This window comes from Montipora foliosa, chromosome 8 (assembly GCF_036669935.1).
Source record: "Montipora foliosa isolate CH-2021 chromosome 8, ASM3666993v2, whole genome shotgun sequence".
Lineage (NCBI taxonomy): Eukaryota > Metazoa > Cnidaria > Anthozoa > Scleractinia > Acroporidae > Montipora > Montipora foliosa.
The window spans coordinates 34,406,818-34,429,317 of NC_090876.1; the positions used below are offsets into that span (position 1 = coordinate 34,406,818).

The following is a 22,500-nucleotide window of genomic DNA, read 5'->3' on the forward strand; positions in this document are numbered from 1 at the left end:
ACTACCATTCAACACTCAGGCCTGGATCATCAGCCTTAAACAGGATTTCTCCACATCGCAAGGTCCAATAACAACATACACTACGGCTGGCTTTGTGAGTAAACCATTTTGGGCAGCTTTTTTAACTTTGTCGCGATTTCCTCTTTTCTTGGGTAAGAGTTCATCAATTGGTGGTTCGCAACCGAATAAAGTTGCTGGCGTACTCCTGAATCATTTCTGTAAGGTTGCCATTCCTATTGTTGAACGACTTTTGCCTATTTGATTTCACTGAGCTAGGCCAACGAAGTCAGGTAATGTTAGCTGCCTGAATATTTCGTTTGACGGAAGGTGATTGATGACGACCTTTCTCTTTGTGCGAAAGCGGCATCGTGGCCTAATGGAGAAGGCGTCTGACTTCGGATCAGAAGATTCCAGGTTCGAGTCCTGGCGGGGTCGTGTGCTTGACTTTTGAATCCATTTGCGCCACAAAGGCAGTGGCCCATCCTTTTACCTCAAAAGAACAATCTGCCTTCCATGAAGATTTCCTTCAAAGGTCCTTCGTCTTGCTCATCTTTTAAAGGAGAATTTCCTTAACTTCAATGACCAACTAAGCATCGGATCTAATTGCTCTAAAGCAAAATCTAAAGCGTTGTCTCAAATTCCACACGTTTCAACTTAAAGACGTCAAACGACCAAACTGAATATCAATTCGTAACTAAGTACAAAGTTTCGATTTTTTCCGACAACCATGGTATACCCTTTGACCATCATCTCTTCCCCTTCCGAGCAAGGTCTCAATATTTGCGAAATTTCACAAGGTCAGAGACTCAAAGACATAGACAAGGCGCCAACAGGAGCGCTTGTTGAGGTCCCAATCTGTAAGTAATGGTGGATAAAATATGAACGGGAGACCGTTTAGGGGCATTAAAACCCCGAGGCCCTGGCGAGCCGTTTCAATAAGGCCCATCAAGGTCGGACGCGAACATGTTATCGTACTTGTGAAATGAAACAATAGATTGTGACTTTTACGTTAATCACGTGGGCGTGGAGTTGTCCCATAGGAGGTTTGAAATGTTAAGCATCGAATTTAGCCATTCATTCGCATAGAGCTTTTGTAGTAGAAACATAGTTGGTAGGTTTCGCTCTCCAGAGAGTAAAGAAGAAGAGGCCAGTGTAGTGTCGGAGCCACTCCAAAAGCAGCACCATACAACACTAAATGGGGTACAAAAAACTTCCAGCAATGGCATTAGCGACGGCAAAATAAATGTGCGATGTCTGAACTTGTTGGAGTGGCCGGTCTCAAATGCGAAGATGTTCAAGATGTGACGGTTTCGGTAGAGCACATCTCCCCAAATACACTAAACGTTTGGTTGAGCAAACTGGTTTGTGAAGTGGCCAAGCAAAATGGAGAGCGTTATCTGCCCAATTTGCTTTATTTGTTAGTTTGTGCGATCAACTGACATTTGCGTGAGACTGGAGGAGGGGATGCATTAAACTTTATGAACAAAGCACACAAGAGGAAGGTAAACTGTTACTTAATGGTTGTGATTGAAATATCAAACTTATGCAAACTTATGATTGATTGATAAACTTTGTACTATTTTACAGCCTCGTGTTTGTCAAAGTTAAGCATACTAATTAGGCGAGTTACAGATCTTTATAAAAAGTAATCCCATTCATAACTCAACTAATTAACCATTGATCAACCCCAGCCTTTCCCTGCTACCTATTCAATCCCTGCCCGTGCTTTCATACAGCTGCATTTTATCGGGACTTACACACCTATACATGTGACCCGAATAGTGCGTTCCTGTTGAGTGTCATTGTTATGAATTATTAATCAATTCTACAAAGTCTCCCCAAGGAATGCGATTTCACGGTATCGCTTACAATCGATTTGTCGTGTATGATTTATCCTGGTCACATCAAATCTTCACACCATTTTCCGACAGACAGCCACAGCTCAACTCCATATAGACATCGACGTTCCATGACGTTTCTTCTTTAGTTACATGTTGTGCGGCACAACAGCAGCTTCTGGAAATGAAAAGGAAACACACTAATAATATCGACCCCGCCAGGATTCGAACCTGGAATCCCCTGATTCGTAGTCAGATGCCTTATCCATTGGGCCACGGGGCCTTCAACTGTCGGTGCAACCTGCCCACAGACTTTTTTGAGAAACAAGATCCCACTTTAAATTCATGGCGAAAATTTTCAATTGTGATTGACGTGAGGACTCTCTGCCTTCCTTCGGTGACTTCCTTCGGTGACGATTTTCAATGCAAAACGCGCGAGAAAGCAGGTTTACCCGGCAAATATTAATTGGGGCAAACACAACTACCATTCAACACTCAGGCCTGGATCATCAGCCTTAAACAGCATTTCTCCCCATCGCAAGGTCCAATAACAACATACACTACCGGCTGGCTTTGTAGTAAACCATTTTGGGCAGCTTTTTAACTTTGTCGCCATTTCTTCTTTTCTTGGGTAAGAGTTCATCAGTTGGTGGTTCCAACCGAATAAAGTTGAGGGCGTACTCTGAATCAATTCTGTAAGGTTGCCATTCCTATTGTTGAACGATTTTGCATATTTGATTTCACTGAGCTAGGCCAACGAAGTCAGGTAATGTTAGCGATGAATATTTCGTTTGACGGAAAGGTGATTGATGACGACCTTTCTCTTTGTGCGAAAGTGGCCTCGTGGCCTAATGGAGAAGGCGTCTGACTTCGGATCAGAAGATTCCAGGTTCGAGTCCTGGCGGGGTCGTGTGCTTGACTTTTGAATCCATTTTGCGCCACAAAGGCAGTGGCCCATCCTTTTACCTCAAAAGAACAATCTGCCTTCCATTGGGGATTTCCTTCAAAGGTCTTCGTCTTGCTCATCTTTTAAAGGAGAATTTCCTTAACTTCAATGACCAACTAAGCATCGGATCTAATTGCTCTAAAAGCAAAATCTAAGCGTTGTCTCAAATTCCACACGTTTCAACTTAAAGACGTCAAACGACAAAACTGAATATCAATTCGTAACTAAGTACAAAGTTTCGATTTTTTCCGACAACCATGGTATACCCTTTGACCATCATCTCTTCCCCTTCCGAGCAAGGTCTCAATATTTTGCGAAATTTCACAAGGTCAGAGACTCAAAGACATAGACAAGGCGCCAACAGGAGCGCTTGTTGAGGTCCCAATCTGTAAGTAATGGTGGATAAAATATGAACGGGAGACCGTTTAGGGGCATTTAAAACCCCGAGGCCCTGGCGAGCCGTTTCAATAAGGCCCATCAAGGTCGGACGCGAACATGTTATCGTACTTGTGAAATGAAACAATAGATTGTGACTTTTACGTTAATCACGTGGGCGTGGAGTTGTCCCATAGGAGGTTTGAAATGTTAAGCATCGAATTTAGCCATTCATTCGCATAGAGCTTTTGTAGTAGAAACATAGTTGGTAGGTTTCGCTCTCCAGAGAGTAAAGAAGAAGAGGCCAGTGTAGTGTCGGAGCCACTCCAAAAGCAGCACCATACAACACTAAATGGGGTACAAAAGTCTTCCAGCAATGGCATTAGCGACGGCAAAATAAATGTGCGATGTCTGAACTTGTTGGAGTGGCCGGTCTCAAATGCGAAGATGTTCAAGATGTGACGGTTTCGGTAGAGCACATGTCGCCAAATACACTAAACGTTTGGTTGAGCAAACTGGTTTGTGAAGTGGCCAAGCAAAATGGAGAGCGTTATCTGCCCAATTTGCTTTATTTGTTAGTTTGTGCGATCAACTGACATTTGCGTGAGACTGGAGGAGAGGATGCATTAAACTTTATGAACAAAGCACACAAGAGGAAGGTAAACTGTTACTTAATGGTTGTGATTGAAATATCAAACTTATGCAAACTTATGATTGATTGATAAACTTTGTACTATTTTACAGCCTCGTGTTTGTCAAAGTTAAGCATACTAATTAGGCGAGTTACAGATCTTTATAAGAAGTAATCCCATTCATAACTCAACTAATTAACCATTGATCAACCCCAGCCTTTCCCTGCTACCTATTCAATCCCTGCCCGTGCTTTCATACAGCTGCATTTTATCGGGACTTACACACCTATACATGTGACCCGAATAGTGCGTTCCTGTTGAGTGTCATTGTTATGAATTATTAATCAATTCTACAAAGTCTCCCCAAGGAATGCGATTTCACGGTATCGCTTACAATCGATTTGTCGTGTATGATTTATCCTGGTCACATCAAATCTTCACACCATTTTCCGACAGACAGCCACAGCTCAACTCCATATAGACATCGACGTTCCATGACGTTTCTTCTTTAGTTACATGTTGTGCGGCACAACAGCAGCTTCTGGAAATGAAAAGGAAACACACTAATAATATCGACCCCGCCAGGATTCGAACCTGGAATCCCCTGATTCGTAGTCAGATGCCTTATCCATTGGGCCACGGGGCCTTCAACTGTCGGTACAACCTGCCCACAGACTTTTTTGAGAAACAAGATCCCACTTTAAATTCATGGCGAAAATTTTCAATTGTGACTGACGTGAGGACTCTCTGCCTTCCTTCGGTGACTTCCTTCGGTGACGATTTTCAATGCAAAACGCGCGAGAAAGCAGGTTTACCCGGCAAATATTAATTGGGGCAAACACAACTACCATTCAACACTCAGGCCTGGATCATCAGCCTTAAACAGGATTTCTCCCCATCGCAAGGTCCAATAACAACATACACTACCGGCTGGCTTTGTAGTAAACCATTTTGGGCAGCTTTTTAACTTTGTCGCCATTTCTTCTTTTCTTGGGTAAGAGTTCATCAGTTGGTGGTTCCAACCGAATAAAGTTGAGGGCGTACTCTGAATCAATTCTGTAAGGTTGCCATTCCTATTGTTGAACGATTTTGCATATTTGATTTCACTGAGCTAGGCCAACGAAGTCAGGTAATGTTAGCGATGAATATTTCGTTTGACGGAAAGGTGATTGATGACGACCTTTCTCTTTGTGCGAAAGTGGCCTCGTGGCCTAATGGAGAAGGCGTCTGACTTCGGATCAGAAGATTCCAGGTTCGAGTCCTGGCGGGGTCGTGTGCTTGACTTTTGAATCCATTTTGCGCCACAAAGGCAGTGGCCCATCCTTTTACCTCAAAAGAACAATCTGCCTTCCATTGGGGATTTCCTTCAAAGGTCTTCGTCTTGCTCATCTTTTAAAGGAGAATTTCCTTAACTTCAATGACCAACTAAGCATCGGATCTAATTGCTCTAAAAGCAAAATCTAAGCGTTGTCTCAAATTCCACACGTTTCAACTTAAAGACGTCAAACGACAAAACTGAATATCAATTCGTAACTAAGTACAAAGTTTCGATTTTTTCCGACAACCATGGTATACCCTTTGACCATCATCTCTTCCCCTTCCGAGCAAGGTCTCAATATTTTGCGAAATTTCACAAGGTCAGAGACTCAAAGACATAGACAAGGCGCCAACAGGAGCGCTTGTTGAGGTCCCAATCTGTAAGTAATGGTGGATAAAATATGAACGGGAGACCGTTTAGGGGCATTTAAAACCCCGAGGCCCTGGCAAGCCGTTTCAATAAGGCCCATCAAGGTCGGACGCGAACATGTTATCGTACTTGTGAAATGAAACAATAGATTGTGACTTTTACGTTAATCACGTGGGCGTGGAGTTGTCCCATAGGAGGTTTGAAATGTTAAGCATCGAATTTAGCCATTCATTCGCATAGAGCTTTTGTAGTAGAAACATAGTTGGTAGGTTTCGCTCTCCAGAGAGTAAAGAAGAAGAGGCCAGTGTAGTGTCGGAGCCACTCCAAAAGCAGCACCATACAACACTAAATGGGGTACAAAAGTCTTCCAGCAATGGCATTAGCGACGGCAAAATAAATGTGCAATGTCTGAACTTGTTGGAGTGGCCGGTCTCAAATGCGAAGATGTTCAAGATGTGACGGTTTCGGTAGAGCACATGTCGCCAAATACACTAAACCTTTGGTTGAGCAAACTGGTTTGTGAAGTGGCCAAGCAAAATGGAGAGCGTTATCTGCCCAATTTGCTTTATTTGTTAGTTTGTGCGATCAACTGACATTTGCGTGAGACTGGAGGAGAGGATGCATTAAACTTTATGAACAAAGCACACAAGAGGAAGGTAAACTGTTACTTAATGGTTGTGATTGAAATATCAAACTTATGCAAACTTATGATTGATTGATAAACTTTGTACTATTTTACAGCCTCGTGTTTGTCAAAGTTAAGCATACTAATTAGGCGAGTTACAGATCTTTATAAGAAGTAATCCCATTCATAACTCAACTAATTAACCATTGATCAACCCCAGCCTTTCCCTGCTACCTATTCAATCCCTGCCCGTGCTTTCATACAGCTGCATTTTATCGGGACTTACACACCTATACATGTGACCCGAATAGTGCGTTCCTGTTGAGTGTCATTGTTATGAATTATTAATCAATTCTACAAAGTCTCCCCAAGGAATGCGATTTCACGGTATCGCTTACAATCGATTTGTCGTGTATGATTTATCCTGGTCACATCAAATCTTCACACCATTTTCCGACAGACAGCCACAGCTCAACTCCATATAGACATCGACGTTCCATGACGTTTCTTCTTTAGTTACATGTTGTGCGGCACAACAGCAGCTTCTGGAAATGAAAAGGAAACACACTAATAATATCGACCCCGCCAGGATTCGAACCTGGAATCCCCTGATTCGTAGTCAGATGCCTTATCCATTGGGCCACGGGGCCTTCAACTGTCGGTACAACCTGCCCACAGACTTTTTTGAGAAACAAGATCCCACTTTAAATTCATGGCGAAAATTTTCAATTGTGACTGACGTGAGGACTCTCTGCCTTCCTTCGGTGACTTCCTTCGGTGACGATTTTCAATGCAAAACGCGCGAGAAAGCAGGTTTACCCGGCAAATATTAATTGGGGCAAACACAACTACCATTCAACACTCAGGCCTGGATCATCAGCCTTAAACAGGATTTCTCCCCATCGCAAGGTCCAATAACAACATACACTACCGGCTGGCTTTGTAGTAAACCATTTTGGGCAGCTTTTTAACTTTGTCGCCATTTCTTCTTTTCTTGGGTAAGAGTTCATCAGTTGGTGGTTCCAACCGAATAAAGTTGAGGGCGTACTCTGAATCAATTCTGTAAGGTTGCCATTCCTATTGTTGAACGATTTTGCATATTTGATTTCACTGAGCTAGGCCAACGAAGTCAGGTAATGTTAGCGATGAATATTTCGTTTGACGGAAAGGTGATTGATGACGACCTTTCTCTTTGTGCGAAAGTGGCCTCGTGGCCTAATGGAGAAGGCGTCTGACTTCGGATCAGAAGATTCCAGGTTCGAGTCCTGGCGGGGTCGTGTGCTTGACTTTTGAATCCATTTTGCGCCACAAAGGCAGTGGCCCATCCTTTTACCTCAAAAGAACAATCTGCCTTCCATTGGGGATTTCCTTCAAAGGTCTTCGTCTTGCTCATCTTTTAAAGGAGAATTTCCTTAACTTCAATGACCAACTAAGCATCGGATCTAATTGCTCTAAAAGCAAAATCTAAGCGTTGTCTCAAATTCCACACGTTTCAACTTAAAGACGTCAAACGACAAAACTGAATATCAATTCGTAACTAAGTACAAAGTTTCGATTTTTTCCGACAACCATGGTATACCCTTTGACCATCATCTCTTCCCCTTCCGAGCAAGGTCTCAATATTTTGCGAAATTTCACAAGGTCAGAGACTCAAAGACATAGACAAGGCGCCAACAGGAGCGCTTGTTGAGGTCCCAATCTGTAAGTAATGGTGGATAAAATATGAACGGGAGACCGTTTAGGGGCATTTAAAACCCCGAGGCCCTGGCAAGCCGTTTCAATAAGGCCCATCAAGGTCGGACGCGAACATGTTATCGTACTTGTGAAATGAAACAATAGATTGTGACTTTTACGTTAATCACGTGGGCGTGGAGTTGTCCCATAGGAGGTTTGAAATGTTAAGCATCGAATTTAGCCATTCATTCGCATAGAGCTTTTGTAGTAGAAACATAGTTGGTAGGTTTCGCTCTCCAGAGAGTAAAGAAGAAGAGGCCAGTGTAGTGTCGGAGCCACTCCAAAAGCAGCACCATACAACACTAAATGGGGTACAAAAGTCTTCCAGCAATGGCATTAGCGACGGCAAAATAAATGTGCAATGTCTGAACTTGTTGGAGTGGCCGGTCTCAAATGCGAAGATGTTCAAGATGTGACGGTTTCGGTAGAGCACATGTCGCCAAATACACTAAACCTTTGGTTGAGCAAACTGGTTTGTGAAGTGGCCAAGCAAAATGGAGAGCGTTATCTGCCCAATTTGCTTTATTTGTTAGTTTGTGCGATCAACTGACATTTGCGTGAGACTGGAGGAGAGGATGCATTAAACTTTATGAACAAAGCACACAAGAGGAAGGTAAACTGTTACTTAATGGTTGTGATTGAAATATCAAACTTATGCAAACTTATGATTGATTGATAAACTTTGTACTATTTTACAGCCTCGTGTTTGTCAAAGTTAAGCATACTAATTAGGCGAGTTACAGATCTTTATAAGAAGTAATCCCATTCATAACTCAACTAATTAACCATTGATCAACCCCAGCCTTTCCCTGCTACCTATTCAATCCCTGCCCGTGCTTTCATACAGCTGCATTTTATCGGGACTTACACACCTATACATGTGACCCGAATAGTGCGTTCCTGTTGAGTGTCATTGTTATGAATTATTAATCAATTCTACAAAGTCTCCCCAAGGAATGCGATTTCACGGTATCGCTTACAATCGATTTGTCGTGTATGATTTATCCTGGTCACATCAAATCTTCACACCATTTTCCGACAGACAGCCACAGCTCAACTCCATATAGACATCGACGTTCCATGACGTTTCTTCTTTAGTTACATGTTGTGCGGCACAACAGCAGCTTCTGGAAATGAAAAGGAAACACACTAATAATATCGACCCCGCCAGGATTCGAACCTGGAATCCCCTGATTCGTAGTCAGATGCCTTATCCATTGGGCCACGGGGCCTTCAACTGTCGGTACAACCTGCCCACAGACTTTTTTGAGAAACAAGATCCCACTTTAAATTCATGGCGAAAATTTTCAATTGTGACTGACGTGAGGACTCTCTGCCTTCCTTCGGTGACTTCCTTCGGTGACGATTTTCAATGCAAAACGCGCGAGAAAGCAGGTTTACCCGGCAAATATTAATTGGGGCAAACACAACTACCATTCAACACTCAGGCCTGGATCATCAGCCTTAAACAGGATTTCTCCCCATCGCAAGGTCCAATAACAACATACACTACCGGCTGGCTTTGTAGTAAACCATTTTGGGCAGCTTTTTAACTTTGTCGCCATTTCTTCTTTTCTTGGGTAAGAGTTCATCAGTTGGTGGTTCCAACCGAATAAAGTTGAGGGCGTACTCTGAATCAATTCTGTAAGGTTGCCATTCCTATTGTTGAACGATTTTGCATATTTGATTTCACTGAGCTAGGCCAACGAAGTCAGGTAATGTTAGCGATGAATATTTCGTTTGACGGAAAGGTGATTGATGACGACCTTTCTCTTTGTGCGAAAGTGGCCTCGTGGCCTAATGGAGAAGGCGTCTGACTTCGGATCAGAAGATTCCAGGTTCGAGTCCTGGCGGGGTCGTGTGCTTGACTTTTGAATCCATTTTGCGCCACAAAGGCAGTGGCCCATCCTTTTACCTCAAAAGAACAATCTGCCTTCCATTGGGGATTTCCTTCAAAGGTCTTCGTCTTGCTCATCTTTTAAAGGAGAATTTCCTTAACTTCAATGACCAACTAAGCATCGGATCTAATTGCTCTAAAAGCAAAATCTAAGCGTTGTCTCAAATTCCACACGTTTCAACTTAAAGACGTCAAACGACAAAACTGAATATCAATTCGTAACTAAGTACAAAGTTTCGATTTTTTCCGACAACCATGGTATACCCTTTGACCATCATCTCTTCCCCTTCCGAGCAAGGTCTCAATATTTTGCGAAATTTCACAAGGTCAGAGACTCAAAGACATAGACAAGGCGCCAACAGGAGCGCTTGTTGAGGTCCCAATCTGTAAGTAATGGTGGATAAAATATGAACGGGAGACCGTTTAGGGGCATTTAAAACCCCGAGGCCCTGGCAAGCCGTTTCAATAAGGCCCATCAAGGTCGGACGCGAACATGTTATCGTACTTGTGAAATGAAACAATAGATTGTGACTTTTACGTTAATCACGTGGGCGTGGAGTTGTCCCATAGGAGGTTTGAAATGTTAAGCATCGAATTTAGCCATTCATTCGCATAGAGCTTTTGTAGTAGAAACATAGTTGGTAGGTTTCGCTCTCCAGAGAGTAAAGAAGAAGAGGCCAGTGTAGTGTCGGAGCCACTCCAAAAGCAGCACCATACAACACTAAATGGGGTACAAAAGTCTTCCAGCAATGGCATTAGCGACGGCAAAATAAATGTGCAATGTCTGAACTTGTTGGAGTGGCCGGTCTCAAATGCGAAGATGTTCAAGATGTGACGGTTTCGGTAGAGCACATGTCGCCAAATACACTAAACCTTTGGTTGAGCAAACTGGTTTGTGAAGTGGCCAAGCAAAATGGAGAGCGTTATCTGCCCAATTTGCTTTATTTGTTAGTTTGTGCGATCAACTGACATTTGCGTGAGACTGGAGGAGAGGATGCATTAAACTTTATGAACAAAGCACACAAGAGGAAGGTAAACTGTTACTTAATGGTTGTGATTGAAATATCAAACTTATGCAAACTTATGATTGATTGATAAACTTTGTACTATTTTACAGCCTCGTGTTTGTCAAAGTTAAGCATACTAATTAGGCGAGTTACAGATCTTTATAAGAAGTAATCCCATTCATAACTCAACTAATTAACCATTGATCAACCCCAGCCTTTCCCTGCTACCTATTCAATCCCTGCCCGTGCTTTCATACAGCTGCATTTTATCGGGACTTACACACCTATACATGTGACCCGAATAGTGCGTTCCTGTTGAGTGTCATTGTTATGAATTATTAATCAATTCTACAAAGTCTCCCCAAGGAATGCGATTTCACGGTATCGCTTACAATCGATTTGTCGTGTATGATTTATCCTGGTCACATCAAATCTTCACACCATTTTCCGACAGACAGCCACAGCTCAACTCCATATAGACATCGACGTTCCATGACGTTTCTTCTTTAGTTACATGTTGTGCGGCACAACAGCAGCTTCTGGAAATGAAAAGGAAACACACTAATAATATCGACCCCGCCAGGATTCGAACCTGGAATCCCCTGATTCGTAGTCAGATGCCTTATCCATTGGGCCACGGGGCCTTCAACTGTCGGTACAACCTGCCCACAGACTTTTTTGAGAAACAAGATCCCACTTTAAATTCATGGCGAAAATTTTCAATTGTGACTGACGTGAGGACTCTCTGCCTTCCTTCGGTGACTTCCTTCGGTGACGATTTTCAATGCAAAACGCGCGAGAAAGCAGGTTTACCCGGCAAATATTAATTGGGGCAAACACAACTACCATTCAACACTCAGGCCTGGATCATCAGCCTTAAACAGGATTTCTCCCCATCGCAAGGTCCAATAACAACATACACTACCGGCTGGCTTTGTAGTAAACCATTTTGGGCAGCTTTTTAACTTTGTCGCCATTTCTTCTTTTCTTGGGTAAGAGTTCATCAGTTGGTGGTTCCAACCGAATAAAGTTGAGGGCGTACTCTGAATCAATTCTGTAAGGTTGCCATTCCTATTGTTGAACGATTTTGCATATTTGATTTCACTGAGCTAGGCCAACGAAGTCAGGTAATGTTAGCGATGAATATTTCGTTTGACGGAAAGGTGATTGATGACGACCTTTCTCTTTGTGCGAAAGTGGCCTCGTGGCCTAATGGAGAAGGCGTCTGACTTCGGATCAGAAGATTCCAGGTTCGAGTCCTGGCGGGGTCGTGTGCTTGACTTTTGAATCCATTTTGCGCCACAAAGGCAGTGGCCCATCCTTTTACCTCAAAAGAACAATCTGCCTTCCATTGGGGATTTCCTTCAAAGGTCTTCGTCTTGCTCATCTTTTAAAGGAGAATTTCCTTAACTTCAATGACCAACTAAGCATCGGATCTAATTGCTCTAAAAGCAAAATCTAAGCGTTGTCTCAAATTCCACACGTTTCAACTTAAAGACGTCAAACGACAAAACTGAATATCAATTCGTAACTAAGTACAAAGTTTCGATTTTTTCCGACAACCATGGTATACCCTTTGACCATCATCTCTTCCCCTTCCGAGCAAGGTCTCAATATTTTGCGAAATTTCACAAGGTCAGAGACTCAAAGACATAGACAAGGCGCCAACAGGAGCGCTTGTTGAGGTCCCAATCTGTAAGTAATGGTGGATAAAATATGAACGGGAGACCGTTTAGGGGCATTTAAAACCCCGAGGCCCTGGCGAGCCGTTTCAATAAGGCCCATCAAGGTCGGACGCGAACATGTTATCGTACTTGTGAAATGAAACAATAGATTGTGACTTTTACGTTAATCACGTGGGCGTGGAGTTGTCCCATAGGAGGTTTGAAATGTTAAGCATCGAATTTAGCCATTCATTCGCATAGAGCTTTTGTAGTAGAAACATAGTTGGTAGGTTTCGCTCTCCAGAGAGTAAAGAAGAAGAGGCCAGTGTAGTGTCGGAGCCACTCCAAAAGCAGCACCATACAACACTAAATGGGGTACAAAAGTCTTCCAGCAATGGCATTAGCGACGGCAAAATAAATGTGCGATGTCTGAACTTGTTGGAGTGGCCGGTCTCAAATGCGAAGATGTTCAAGATGTGACGGTTTCGGTAGAGCACATGTCGCCAAATACACTAAACGTTTGGTTGAGCAAACTGGTTTGTGAAGTGGCCAAGCAAAATGGAGAGCGTTATCTGCCCAATTTGCTTTATTTGTTAGTTTGTGCGATCAACTGACATTTGCGTGAGACTGGAGGAGAGGATGCATTAAACTTTATGAACAAAGCACACAAGAGGAAGGTAAACTGTTACTTAATGGTTGTGATTGAAATATCAAACTTATGCAAACTTATGATTGATTGATAAACTTTGTACTATTTTACAGCCTCGTGTTTGTCAAAGTTAAGCATACTAATTAGGCGAGTTACAGATCTTTATAAAAAGTAATCCCATTCATAACTCAACTAATTAACCATTGATCAACCCCAGCCTTTCCCTGCTACCTATTCAATCCCTGCCCGTGCTTTCATACAGCTGCATTTTATCGGGACTTACACACCTATACATGTGACCCGAATAGTGCGTTCCTGTTGAGTGTCATTGTTATGAATTATTAATCAATTCTACAAAGTCTCCCCAAGGAATGCGATTTCACGGTATCGCTTACAATCGATTTGTCGTGTATGATTTATCCTGGTCACATCAAATCTTCACACCATTTTCCGACAGACAGCCACAGCTCAACTCCATATAGACATCGACGTTCCATGACGTTTCTTCTTTAGTTACATGTTGTGCGGCACAACAGCAGCTTCTGGAAATGAAAAGGAAACACACTAATAATATCGACCCCGCCAGGATTCGAACCTGGAATCCCCTGATTCGTAGTCAGATGCCTTATCCATTGGGCCACGGGGCCTTCAACTGTCGGTGCCACCTGCCCACAGACTTTTTTGAGAAACAAGATCCCACTTTAAATTCATGGCGAAAATTTTCAATTGTGATTGACGTGAGGACTCTCTGCCTTCCTTCGGTGACTTCCTTCGGTGACGATTTTCAATGCAAAACGCGCGAGAAAGCAGGTTTACCCGGCAAATATTAATTGGGGCAAACACAACTACCATTCAACACTCAGGCCTGGATCATCAGCCTTAAACAGGATTTCTCCCCATCGCAAGGTCCAATAACAACATACACTACCGGCTGGCTTTGTAGTAAACCATTTTGGGCAGCTTTTTAACTTTGTCGCCATTTCTTCTTTTCTTGGGTAAGAGTTCATCAGTTGGTGGTTCCAACCGAATAAAGTTGAGGGCGTACTCTGAATCAATTCTGTAAGGTTGCCATTCCTATTGTTGAACGATTTTGCATATTTGATTTCACTGAGCTAGGCCAACGAAGTCAGGTAATGTTAGCGATGAATATTTCGTTTGACGGAAAGGTGATTGATGACGACCTTTCTCTTTGTGCGAAAGTGGCCTCGTGGCCTAATGGAGAAGGCGTCTGACTTCGGATCAGAAGATTCCAGGTTCGAGTCCTGGCGGGGTCGTGTGCTTGACTTTTGAATCCATTTTGCGCCACAAAGGCAGTGGCCCATCCTTTTACCTCAAAAGAACAATCTGCCTTCCATTGGGGATTTCCTTCAAAGGTCTTCGTCTTGCTCATCTTTTAAAGGAGAATTTCCTTAACTTCAATGACCAACTAAGCATCGGATCTAATTGCTCTAAAAGCAAAATCTAAGCGTTGTCTCAAATTCCACACGTTTCAACTTAAAGACGTCAAACGACAAAACTGAATATCAATTCGTAACTAAGTACAAAGTTTCGATTTTTTCCGACAACCATGGTATACCCTTTGACCATCATCTCTTCCCCTTCCGAGCAAGGTCTCAATATTTTGCGAAATTTCACAAGGTCAGAGACTCAAAGACATAGACAAGGCGCCAACAGGAGCGCTTGTTGAGGTCCCAATCTGTAAGTAATGGTGGATAAAATATGAACGGGAGACCGTTTAGGGGCATTTAAAACCCCGAGGCCCTGGCGAGCCGTTTCAATAAGGCCCATCAAGGTCGGACGCGAACATGTTATCGTACTTGTGAAATGAAACAATAGATTGTGACTTTTACGTTAATCACGTGGGCGTGGAGTTGTCCCATAGGAGGTTTGAAATGTTAAGCATCGAATTTAGCCATTCATTCGCATAGAGCTTTTGTAGTAGAAACATAGTTGGTAGGTTTCGCTCTCCAGAGAGTAAAGAAGAAGAGGCCAGTGTAGTGTCGGAGCCACTCCAAAAGCAGCACCATACAACACTAAATGGGGTACAAAAGTCTTCCAGCAATGGCATTAGCGACGGCAAAATAAATGTGCGATGTCTGAACTTGTTGGAGTGGCCGGTCTCAAATGCGAAGATGTTCAAGATGTGACGGTTTCGGTAGAGCACATGTCGCCAAATACACTAAACGTTTGGTTGAGCAAACTGGTTTGTGAAGTGGCCAAGCAAAATGGAGAGCGTTATCTGCCCAATTTGCTTTATTTGTTAGTTTGTGCGATCAACTGACATTTGCGTGAGACTGGAGGAGAGGATGCATTAAACTTTATGAACAAAGCACACAAGAGGAAGGTAAACTGTTACTTAATGGTTGTGATTGAAATATCAAACTTATGCAAACTTATGATTGATTGATAAACTTTGTACTATTTTACAGCCTCGTGTTTGTCAAAGTTAAGCATACTAATTAGGCGAGTTACAGATCTTTATAAGAAGTAATCCCATTCATAACTCAACTAATTAACCATTGATCAACCCCAGCCTTTCCCTGCTACCTATTCAATCCCTGCCCGTGCTTTCATACAGCTGCATTTTATCGGGACTTACACACCTATACATGTGACCCGAATAGTGCGTTCCTGTTGAGTGTCATTGTTATGAATTATTAATCAATTCTACAAAGTCTCCCCAAGGAATGCGATTTCACGGTATCGCTTACAATCGATTTGTCGTGTATGATTTATCCTGGTCACATCAAATCTTCACACCATTTTCCGACAGACAGCCACAGCTCAACTCCATATAGACATCGACGTTCCATGACGTTTCTTCTTTAGTTACATGTTGTGCGGCACAACAGCAGCTTCTGGAAATGAAAAGGAAACACACTAATAATATCGACCCCGCCAGGATTCGAACCTGGAATCCCCTGATTCGTAGTCAGATGCCTTATCCATTGGGCCACGGGGCCTTCAACTGTCGGTGCCACCTGCCCACAGACTTTTTTGAGAAACAAGATCCCACTTTAAATTCATGGCGAAAATTTTCAATTGTGATTGACGTGAGGACTCTCTGCCTTCCTTCGGTGACTTCCTTCGGTGACGATTTTCAATGCAAAACGCGCGAGAAAGCAGGTTTACCCGGCAAATATTAATTGGGGCAAACACAACTACCATTCAACACTCAGGCCTGGATCATCAGCCTTAAACAGCATTTCTCCCCATCGCAAGGTCCAATAACAACATACACTACCGGCTGGCTTTGTAGTAAACCATTTTGGGCAGCTTTTTAACTTTGTCGCCATTTCTTCTTTTCTTGGGTAAGAGTTCATCAGTTGGTGGTTCCAACCGAATAAAGTTGAGGGCGTACTCTGAATCAATTCTGTAAGGTTGCCATTCCTATTGTTGAACGATTTTGCATATTTGATTTCACTGAGCTAGGCCAACGAAGTCAGGTAATGTTAGCGATGAATATTTCGTTTGACGGAAAGGTGATTGATGACGACCTTTCTCTTTGTGCGAAAGTGGCCTCGTGGCCTAATGGAGAAGGCGTCTGACTTCGGATCAGAAGATTCCAGGTTCGAGTCCTGGCGGGGTCGTGTGCTTGACTTTTGAATCCATTTTGCGCCACAAAGGCAGTGGCCCATCCTTTTACCTCAAAAGAACAATCTGCCTTCCATTGGGGATTTCCTTCAAAGGTCTTCGTCTTGCTCATCTTTTAAAGGAGAATTTCCTTAACTTCAATGACCAACTAAGCATCGGATCTAATTGCTCTAAAAGCAAAATCTAAGCGTTGTCTCAAATTCCACACGTTTCAACTTAAAGACGTCAAACGACAAAACTGAATATCAATTCGTAACTAAGTACAAAGTTTCGATTTTTTCCGACAACCATGGTATACCCTTTGACCATCATCTCTTCCCCTTCCGAGCAAGGTCTCAATATTTTGCGAAATTTCACAAGGTCAGAGACTCAAAGACATAGACAAGGCGCCAACAGGAGCGCTTGTTGAGGTCCCAATCTGTAAGTAATGGTGGATAAAATATGAACGGGAGACCGTTTAGGGGCATTTAAAACCCCGAGGCCCTGGCGAGCCGTTTCAATAAGGCCCATCAAGGTCGGACGCGAACATGTTATCGTACTTGTGAAATGAAACAATAGATTGTGACTTTTACGTTAATCACGTGGGCGTGGAGTTGTCCCATAGGAGGTTTGAAATGTTAAGCATCGAATTTAGCCATTCATTCGCGTAGAGCTTTTGTAGTAGAAACATAGTTGGTAGGTTTCGCTCTCCAGAGAGTAAAGAAGAAGAGGCCAGTGTAGTGTCGGAGCCACTCCAAAAGCAGCACCATACAACACTAAATGGGGTACAAAAGTCTTCCAGCAATGGCATTAGCGACGGCAAAATAAATGTGCGATGTCTGAACTTGTTGGAGTGGCCGGTCTCAAATGCGAAGATGTTCAAGATGTGACGGTTTCGGTAGAGCACATCTCGCCAAATACACTAAACGTTTGGTTGAGCAAACTGGTTTGTGAAGTGGCCAAGCAAAATGGAGAGCGTTATCTGCCCAATTTGCTTTATTTGTTAGTTTGTGCGATCAACTGACATTTGCGTGAGACTGGAGGAGAGGATGCATTAAACTTTATGAACAAAGCACACAAGAGGAACGTAAACTCTTACTTAATGGTTGTGATTGAAATATCAAACTTATGCAAACTTATGATTGATTGATAAACTTTGTACTATTTTACAGCCTCGTGTTTGTCAAAGTTAAGCATACTAATTAGGCGAGTTACAGATCTTTATAAAAAGTAATCCCATTCATAACTCAACTAATTAACCATTGATCAACCCCAGCCTTTCCCTGCTACCTATTCAATCCCTGCCCGTGCTTTCATACAGCTGCATTTTATCGGGACTTACACACCTATACATGTGACCCGAATAGTGCGTTCCTGTTGAGTGTCATTGTTATGAATTATTAATCAATTCTACAAAGTCTCCCCAAGGAATGCGATTTCACGGTATCGCTTACAATCGATTTGTCGTATATGATTTATCCTGGTCACATCAAATCTTCACACCATTTTCCGACAGACAGCCACAGCTCAACTCCATATAGACATCGACGTTCCATGACGTTTCTTCTTTAGTTACATGTTGTGCGGCACAACAGCAGCTTCTGGAAATGAAAAGGAAACACACTAATAATATCGACCCCGCCAGGATTCGAACCTGGAATCCCCTGATTCGTAGTCAGATGCCTTATCCATTGGGCCACGGGGCCTTCAACTGTCGGTGCCACCTGCCCACAGACTTTTTTGAGAAACAAGATCCCACTTTAAATTCATGGCGAAAATTTTCAATTGTGATTGACGTGAGGACTCTCTGCCTTCCTTCGGTGACTTCCTTCGGTGACGATTTTCAATGCAAAACGCGCGAGAAAGCAGGTTTACCCGGCAAATATTAATTGGGGCAAACACAACTACCATTCAACACTCAGGCCTGGATCATCAGCCTTAAACAGCATTTCTCCCCATCGCAAGGTCCAATAACAACATACACTACCGGCTGGCTTTGTAGTAAACCATTTTGGGCAGCTTTTTAACTTTGTCGCGATTTCTTCTTTTCTTGGGTAAGAGTTCATCAATTGGTGGTTCCAACCGAATAAAGTTGAGGGCGTACTCTGAATCAATTCTGTAAGGTTGCCATTCCTATTGTTGAACGATTTTGCATATTTGATTTCACTGAGCTAGGCCAACGAAGTCAGGTAATGTTAGCGATGAATATTTCGTTTGACGGAAAGGTGATTGATGACGACCTTTCTCTTTGTGCGAAAGTGGCCTCGTGGCCTAATGGAGAAGGCGTCTGACTTCGGATCAGAAGATTCCAGGTTCGAGTCCTGGCGGGGTCGTGTGCTTGACTTTTGAATCCATTTTGCGCCACAAAGGCAGTGGCCCATCCTTTTACCTCAAAAGAACAATCTGCCTTCCATTGGGGATTTCCTTCAAAGGTCTTCGTCTTGCTCATCTTTTAAAGGAGAATTTCCTTAACTTCAATGACCAACTAAGCATCGGATCTAATTGCTCTAAAAGCAAAATCTAAGCGTTGTCTCAAATTCCACACGTTTCAACTTAAAGACGTCAAACGACAAAACTGAATATCAATTCGTAACTAAGTACAAAGTTTCGATTTTTTCCGACAACCATGGTATACCCTTTGACCATCATCTCTTCCCCTTCCGAGCAAGGTCTCAATATTTTGCGAAATTTCACAAGGTCAGAGACTCAAAGACATAGACAAGGCGCCAACAGGAGCGCTTGTTGAGGTCCCAATCTGTAAGTAATGGTGGATAAAATATGAACGGGAGACCGTTTAGGGGCATTTAAAACCCCGAGGCCCTGGCGAGCCGTTTCAATAAGGCCCATCAAGGTCGGACGCGAACATGTTATCGTACTTGTGAAATGAAACAATAGATTGTGACTTTTACGTTAATCACGTGGGCGTGGAGTTGTCCCATAGGAGGTTTGAAATGTTAAGCATCGAATTTAGCCATTCATTCGCGTAGAGCTTTTGTAGTAGAAACATAGTTGGTAGGTTTCGCTCTCCAGAGAGTAAAGAAGAAGAGGCCAGTGTAGTGTCGGAGCCACTCCAAAAGCAGCACCATACAACACTAAATGGGGTACAAAAGTCTTCCAGCAATGGCATTAGCGACGGCAAAATAAATGTGCGATGTCTGAACTTGTTGGAGTGGCCGGTCTCAAATGCGAAGATGTTCAAGATGTGACGGTTTCGGTAGAGCACATGTCGCCAAATACACTAAACGTTTGGTTGAGCAAACTGGTTTGTGAAGTGGCCAAGCAAAATGGAGAGCGTTATCTGCCCAATTTGCTTTATTTGTTAGTTTGTGCGATCAACTGACATTTGCGTGAGACTGGAGGAGAGGATGCATTAAACTTTATGAACAAAGCACACAAGAGGAAGGTAAACTGTTACTTAATGGTTGTGATTGAAATATCAAACTTATGCAAACTTATGATTGATTGATAAACTTTGTACTATTTTACAGCCTCGTGTTTGTCAAAGTTAAGCATACTAATTAGGCGAGTTACAGATCTTTATAAAAGTAATCCCATTCATAACTCAACTAATTAACCATTGATCAACCCCAGCCTTTCCCTGCTACCTATTCAATCCCTGCCCGTGCTTTCATACAGCTGCATTTTATCGAGACTTACACACCTATACATGTGACCCGAATAGTGCGTTCCGGTTGAGTGTCATTGTTATGAATTATTAATCAATTCTACAAAGTCTCCCCAAGGAATGCGATTTCACGGTATCGCTTACAATCGATTTGTCGTATATGATTTATCCTGGTCACATCAAATCTTCACACCATTTTCCGACAGACAGCCACAGCTCAACTCCATATAGACATCGACGTTCCATGACGTTTCTTCTTTAGTTACATGTTGTGCGGCACAACAGCAGCTTCTGGAAATGAAAAGGAAACACACTAATAATATCGACCCCGCCAGGATTCGAACCTGGAATCCCCTGATTCGTAGTCAGATGCCTTATCCATTGGGCCACGGGGCCTTCAACTGTCGGTGCCACCTGCCCACAGACTTTTTTGAGAAACAAGATCCCACTTTAAATTCATGGCGAAAATTTTCAATTGTGATTGACGTGAGGACTCTCTGCCTTCCTTCGGTGACTTCCTTCGGTGACGATTTTCAATGCAAAACGCGCGAGAAAGCAGGTTTACCCGGCAAATATTAATTGGGGCAAACACAACTACCATTCAACACTCAGGCCTGGATCATCAGCCTTAAACAGCATTTCTCCCCATCGCAAGGTCCAATAACAACATACACTACCGGCTGGCTTTGTAGTAAACCATTTTGGGCAGCTTTTTAACTTTGTCGCGATTCCTTCTTTTCTTGGGTAAGAGTTCATCAATTGGTGGTTCCAACCGAATAAAGTTGAGGGCGTACTCTGAATCAATTCTGTAAGGTTGCCATTCCTATTGTTGAACGATTTTGCATATTTGATTTCACTGAGCTAGGCCAACGAAGTCAGGTAATGTTAGCGATGAATATTTCGTTTGACGGAAAGGTGATTGATGACGACCTTTCTCTTTGTGCGAAAGTGGCCTCGTGGCCTAATGGAGAAGGCGTCTGACTTCGGATCAGAAGATTCCAGGTTCGAGTCCTGGCGGGGTCGTGTGCTTGACTTTTGAATCCATTTTGCGCCACAAAGGCAGTGGCCCATCCTTTTACCTCAAAAGAACAATCTGCCTTCCATTGGGGATTTCCTTCAAAGGTCTTCGTCTTGCTCATCTTTTAAAGGAGAATTTCCTTAACTTCAATGACCAACTAAGCATCGGATCTAATTGCTCTAAAAGCAAAATCTAAGCGTTGTCTCAAATTCCACACGTTTCAACTTAAAGACGTCAAACGACAAAACTGAATATCAATTCGTAACTAAGTACAAAGTTTCGATTTTTTCCGACAACCACGGTATACCCTTTGACCATCATCTCTTCCCCTTCCGAGCAAGGTCTCAATATTTTGCGAAATTTCACAAGGTCAGAGACTCAAAGACATAGACAAGGCGCCAACAGGAGCGCTTGTTGAGGTCCCAATCTGTAAGTAATGGTGGATAAAATATGAACGGGAGACCGTTTAGGGGCATTTTAAACCCCGAGGCCCTGGCGAGCCGTTTCAATAAGGCCCATCAAGGTCGGACGCGAACATGTTATCGTACTTGTGAAATGAAACAATAGATTGTGACTTTTACGTTAATCACGTGGGCGTGGAGTTGTCCCATAGGAGGTTTGAAATGTTAAGCATCGAATTTAGCCATTCATTCGCGTAGAGCTTTTGTAGTAGAAACATAGTTGGTAGGTTTCGCTCTCCAGAGAGTAAAGAAGAAGAGGCCAGTGTAGTGTCGGAGCCACTCCAAAAGCAGCACCATACAACACTAAATGGGGTACAAAAGTCTTCCAGCAATGGCATTAGCGACGGCAAAATAAATGTGCGATGTCTGAACTTGTTGGAGTGGCCGGTCTCAAATGCGAAGATGTTCAAGATGTGACGGTCTCGGTAGAGCACATGTCGCCAAATACACTAAACGTTTGGTTGAGCAAACTGGTTTGTGAAGTGGCCAAGCAAAATGGAGAGCGTTATCTGCCCAATTTGCTTTATTTGTTAGTTTGTGCGATCAACTGACATTTGCGTGAGACTGGAGGAGAGGATGCATTAAACTTTATGAACAAAGCACACAAGAGGAACGTAAACTCTTACTTAATGGTTGTGATTGAAATATCAAACTTATGCAAACTTATGATTGATTGATAAACTTTGTACTATTTTACAGCCTCGTGTTTGTCAAAGTTAAGCATACTAATTAGGCGAGTTACAGATCTTTATAAAAAGTAATCCCATTC

At 42.8% G+C, this 22,500-nt stretch overlaps 19 non-coding genes across 19 annotated transcripts; 10 read left to right on the plus strand and 9 right to left on the minus strand.

Moving 5' to 3' along the window:
* Positions 1 to 362: 362 nt before the first annotated feature.
* Trnar-ucg (transfer RNA arginine (anticodon UCG)) lies at positions 363 to 435 on the plus strand. Its single transcript has one exon. It is a non-coding gene; the product is annotated as a tRNA-Arg (tRNA).
* Positions 436 to 2,048: 1,613 nt separating this feature from the next.
* Positions 2,049 to 2,121, minus strand: Trnar-acg (transfer RNA arginine (anticodon ACG)). The gene has a single exon. It is a non-coding gene; the product is annotated as a tRNA-Arg (tRNA).
* A 554-nt stretch (positions 2,122 to 2,675) lies between these two features.
* Positions 2,676 to 2,748, plus strand: Trnar-ucg (transfer RNA arginine (anticodon UCG)). The gene has a single exon. It is a non-coding gene; the product is annotated as a tRNA-Arg (tRNA).
* Positions 2,749 to 4,364: 1,616 nt separating this feature from the next.
* On the minus strand, positions 4,365 to 4,437 carry Trnar-acg (transfer RNA arginine (anticodon ACG)). Its single transcript has one exon. It is a non-coding gene; the product is annotated as a tRNA-Arg (tRNA).
* A 554-nt stretch (positions 4,438 to 4,991) lies between these two features.
* Trnar-ucg (transfer RNA arginine (anticodon UCG)) lies at positions 4,992 to 5,064 on the plus strand. The gene has a single exon. It is a non-coding gene; the product is annotated as a tRNA-Arg (tRNA).
* Positions 5,065 to 6,680: 1,616 nt separating this feature from the next.
* Positions 6,681 to 6,753, minus strand: Trnar-acg (transfer RNA arginine (anticodon ACG)). The gene has a single exon. It is a non-coding gene; the product is annotated as a tRNA-Arg (tRNA).
* A 554-nt stretch (positions 6,754 to 7,307) lies between these two features.
* On the plus strand, positions 7,308 to 7,380 carry Trnar-ucg (transfer RNA arginine (anticodon UCG)). Its single transcript has one exon. It is a non-coding gene; the product is annotated as a tRNA-Arg (tRNA).
* Positions 7,381 to 8,996: 1,616 nt separating this feature from the next.
* Trnar-acg (transfer RNA arginine (anticodon ACG)) lies at positions 8,997 to 9,069 on the minus strand. The gene has a single exon. It is a non-coding gene; the product is annotated as a tRNA-Arg (tRNA).
* Positions 9,070 to 9,623: 554 nt separating this feature from the next.
* Positions 9,624 to 9,696, plus strand: Trnar-ucg (transfer RNA arginine (anticodon UCG)). Its single transcript has one exon. It is a non-coding gene; the product is annotated as a tRNA-Arg (tRNA).
* A 1,616-nt stretch (positions 9,697 to 11,312) lies between these two features.
* Trnar-acg (transfer RNA arginine (anticodon ACG)) lies at positions 11,313 to 11,385 on the minus strand. Its single transcript has one exon. It is a non-coding gene; the product is annotated as a tRNA-Arg (tRNA).
* Positions 11,386 to 11,939: 554 nt separating this feature from the next.
* Positions 11,940 to 12,012, plus strand: Trnar-ucg (transfer RNA arginine (anticodon UCG)). Its single transcript has one exon. It is a non-coding gene; the product is annotated as a tRNA-Arg (tRNA).
* A 1,616-nt stretch (positions 12,013 to 13,628) lies between these two features.
* On the minus strand, positions 13,629 to 13,701 carry Trnar-acg (transfer RNA arginine (anticodon ACG)). The gene has a single exon. It is a non-coding gene; the product is annotated as a tRNA-Arg (tRNA).
* A 554-nt stretch (positions 13,702 to 14,255) lies between these two features.
* On the plus strand, positions 14,256 to 14,328 carry Trnar-ucg (transfer RNA arginine (anticodon UCG)). The gene has a single exon. It is a non-coding gene; the product is annotated as a tRNA-Arg (tRNA).
* Positions 14,329 to 15,944: 1,616 nt separating this feature from the next.
* Trnar-acg (transfer RNA arginine (anticodon ACG)) lies at positions 15,945 to 16,017 on the minus strand. Its single transcript has one exon. It is a non-coding gene; the product is annotated as a tRNA-Arg (tRNA).
* Positions 16,018 to 16,571: 554 nt separating this feature from the next.
* Trnar-ucg (transfer RNA arginine (anticodon UCG)) lies at positions 16,572 to 16,644 on the plus strand. The gene has a single exon. It is a non-coding gene; the product is annotated as a tRNA-Arg (tRNA).
* A 1,616-nt stretch (positions 16,645 to 18,260) lies between these two features.
* Positions 18,261 to 18,333, minus strand: Trnar-acg (transfer RNA arginine (anticodon ACG)). Its single transcript has one exon. It is a non-coding gene; the product is annotated as a tRNA-Arg (tRNA).
* A 554-nt stretch (positions 18,334 to 18,887) lies between these two features.
* Positions 18,888 to 18,960, plus strand: Trnar-ucg (transfer RNA arginine (anticodon UCG)). The gene has a single exon. It is a non-coding gene; the product is annotated as a tRNA-Arg (tRNA).
* A 1,615-nt stretch (positions 18,961 to 20,575) lies between these two features.
* Trnar-acg (transfer RNA arginine (anticodon ACG)) lies at positions 20,576 to 20,648 on the minus strand. Its single transcript has one exon. It is a non-coding gene; the product is annotated as a tRNA-Arg (tRNA).
* A 554-nt stretch (positions 20,649 to 21,202) lies between these two features.
* On the plus strand, positions 21,203 to 21,275 carry Trnar-ucg (transfer RNA arginine (anticodon UCG)). Its single transcript has one exon. It is a non-coding gene; the product is annotated as a tRNA-Arg (tRNA).
* Positions 21,276 to 22,500: the final 1,225 nt, after the last annotated feature.